Below are 2,953 nucleotides of genomic sequence, written 5' to 3'. Positions count from 1 at the left end.
CTCGATTTGCTTGGCTGCAGAAGATGACCGGATAGACTCGCCGACTAGCCCCCCCACCGCACCCCCTCTCTGTGAAGGTACGCTCACCCCACCCCTCCACACCCGACCCCTCCCCGCCCCACCCTTACGCGCCACGCGCCGCAGCCGTGGCATTGGACGCGGAGGGGCGGAGCAGAGCGGAAGGATGAGGCGTGAGCAGGGTCAGGTGGGACCATTTCGTTTAACTGAGCTGATTTTTATTGTCAGAAATCTTTAATATTTGTCGTAAGAGTTTAAATAACATAAAATTGCATTTCATTGTTTACTTCGCAAATACCATAAGAATCCAACAGTTGTTCAATGAAGAGCAGAATGTGGGATACCTTTGATTTTCTGTCCCTGTGGAAGGAAAAGCGTCCATGCAGGATAACAAACAGGACATCGCCTCCTCTGCGTGAGGCATTTAGTCCCTCTCCCTGCCACCTGAAACAAGGGAGTTTTCATTTCCCATTTGAAGCCAGGGCACGAGCCGTGCTTAAGAGGACGGGTCCTGCACGAGGGGGAAACGACTAAGGTAATCCGGCTGACAGCCTAGGTAATCCGGCAGGTGGCAGGTGTAATCTGAGGAAATTCGAAGTAATCCTGGGGTCAGGCAGGGAAATTTTAGGGTAATCCAGGGTACTCCTAGAGAAAAAGCAACGTAATCCGGAGGATACTTTAGAGGTAATCCTGGTAATCCGTAATCCGGCTGACACAATATTTAGCAGTCGTTTCCCCTCGGTTCTGCATGTGTGTGCTGCCGGCAGCGGATGAAGCAGACAGGTGCACCATTGTTGCCAACAATTCACCTGGCAGGCACATTAGCCTATTGCTAACAGTCGACCTGGTAGGCACACGCTTCCTTGTGCGTTCCTACTGGCACGCTCTTCCTTGTGTGTACGTGATTCACTGGTGGGTTTACCTGGAAAAGTGTAACTGATAAAAGGCTTGGACACATCATAATAGCTTTTCACAGCAAACATTTTCCCGGGAAGTTCCCGGTTTGTTCCCGGAAAAAATCCCGGTTTTCTCTGGCGCATGCGCAGAGCTCAAAATGACGAAGTTTCGTTTTTTACTAATTTTGTTTTTTTGATGGTTTGTGAGCCGCGCTGGTAGAAATGAAGCTGGGCCGTCCTCAGATTTGTTTTACAACCGGTTTGCCGTCAAAATTCACTCAAATACGCGTTCTTTCCTTAAAAGTTCCTACATAACCTAAAAATATAAGGCGGGAAAAGTGAACTGGGAAGTGCTTTCCCGAAATCAACCGGGAACTTCACGGAAAAATGTTTGCTGTGTTTGTAATGTTGATGTTAGATCCGTAGGAAAAGATTTTTGATTGGACCTTGTAACGCAGTTGACATTGACATCACCTATGACGTCATATGTGCAAAACTCGTGACCTTGGAAAGTTAGGAAGTGATCATATACCAGGATGTCATTCCTGGGGGAGCACACAGGGGCGACACTTTCGTTTTGTCACCACGTCAAATGTCATCAGATGACACTACTAGTTTCGACAGTAAGGGAAGGTGAGTGAGCGTCTCATGTGGTCTATGAAGGAGACAATAACCCGGCACCCGGTGTGTATACCCGTTCAAAAATCCCCGCCTCGCGGCTCTCACAAGCGGAATGCGTTTGGAATGTTTTCTCGTCACGCGTTCGCTGCCACTGAACTTCATTGCGCGCCCCGCCCGCGCCACGTCTTGCGTGTGCGCTAGCATTAGTGTCTTGGGCGCAGACTTAAGCCCTCCCGTTGCCGTAATTTATATTTTCATTCTATTCAATTGCTCGTGCGTAATGCTTTTTGTTAAGGAGCTCGTCTCGTTTCGTTGAAGTTATAAACGGCAGACTAATCATTGCTTGTTTTTCTGGTGTTGTTTTGAGTCCAGCTAATACTGTGGCATATTGGGGGGGGGGTCTCAAAAGAACAAGTGTAGAACTGAATAACGCCCTTGAAAACCAGGATGCCCATGAGGAGCAAAGAAAATAAAGAAACGACCACTTGTTCCGGAATGCACCAAACTTGCAGTCGTTGGTTGTCGGTACCGCCTGGCACGGGCAGGACTCGGGCCGCTGGCGAGACGGGACTTCCCTGGTGCACGGCCCGGGCCAAGAGGCAGGCATATGCGGCCATAGCGGGCGGGTCCGCGGCCGCGGGTGGGCCGGGCCGGCCGCCGGCCGGACCATAGGGTTCCGCTGGCCGCCCCCGCAAATAGGGAAGGCAAGGGGGTTTCACTCCGTTTCGTCACTCTCGTTACCGTTCTTCCGCCGAGGAAGTGTAGTACGCGCGCACGCTGGCCCGGGCCATCCGTAATTAGAGACGGATTTTGGTTTATTATCAGCATATCGGGCACAACCGGGCGGCAGCCGGGCGCGTGGCGAAAGCAATTACATTTTAATTTGGGGGGATCGGCTTTTGCTCTCGGCGGTGGGTGTGTTTTACCAAACCGTCTGTAGGGATCATCTGAAAAGTGCGTCCGTTCCTGTCAGATTCATTTTTTGATAAATTATTACGGGGGCTTGGCGCCTGCGAGACTCGGGGTAGGCCAACCTGCAGTACACGTGTGCACTGCAGGCAAGATGTTGCGTAGCAACCAGGCGCTGAGAATGATGGTGGGGGCGGGGCGTAGCTGCGAGGGTCCAAGGGAGGTTCCAGTCCGGAACACGGGCGCGCCCCACGCGACCGCGATGCGCTTCTCCACATCTCCACCGAGATGACACCGTACGCTCCCTCGCGGAGGATGTGGTCCAGGCCCACAATCATACCCCGCGGCTTTAGCGAGGACCCGCGAGGCCACGCGACGTGCCCCCTGAAAGACGCGGCTCGTCGTGTGGCTTCGCACTACCCCCGCGAGGACAGCGCGACGCTTCCCCGCAGCTTCGCAAGGACCCGCGGTGTCAGGCGATGCGCGGACTGCCGCCCCCACGGCTTAGC

This window comes from Frankliniella occidentalis, unplaced genomic scaffold (genome assembly GCF_000697945.3).
Source record: "Frankliniella occidentalis isolate FOCC.00 unplaced genomic scaffold, Focc_3.1 Scaffold209, whole genome shotgun sequence".
In the NCBI taxonomy this organism is placed as follows: Eukaryota; Metazoa; Arthropoda; class Insecta; order Thysanoptera; family Thripidae; genus Frankliniella; species Frankliniella occidentalis.
This window is presented reverse-complemented; position numbering follows the sequence as displayed.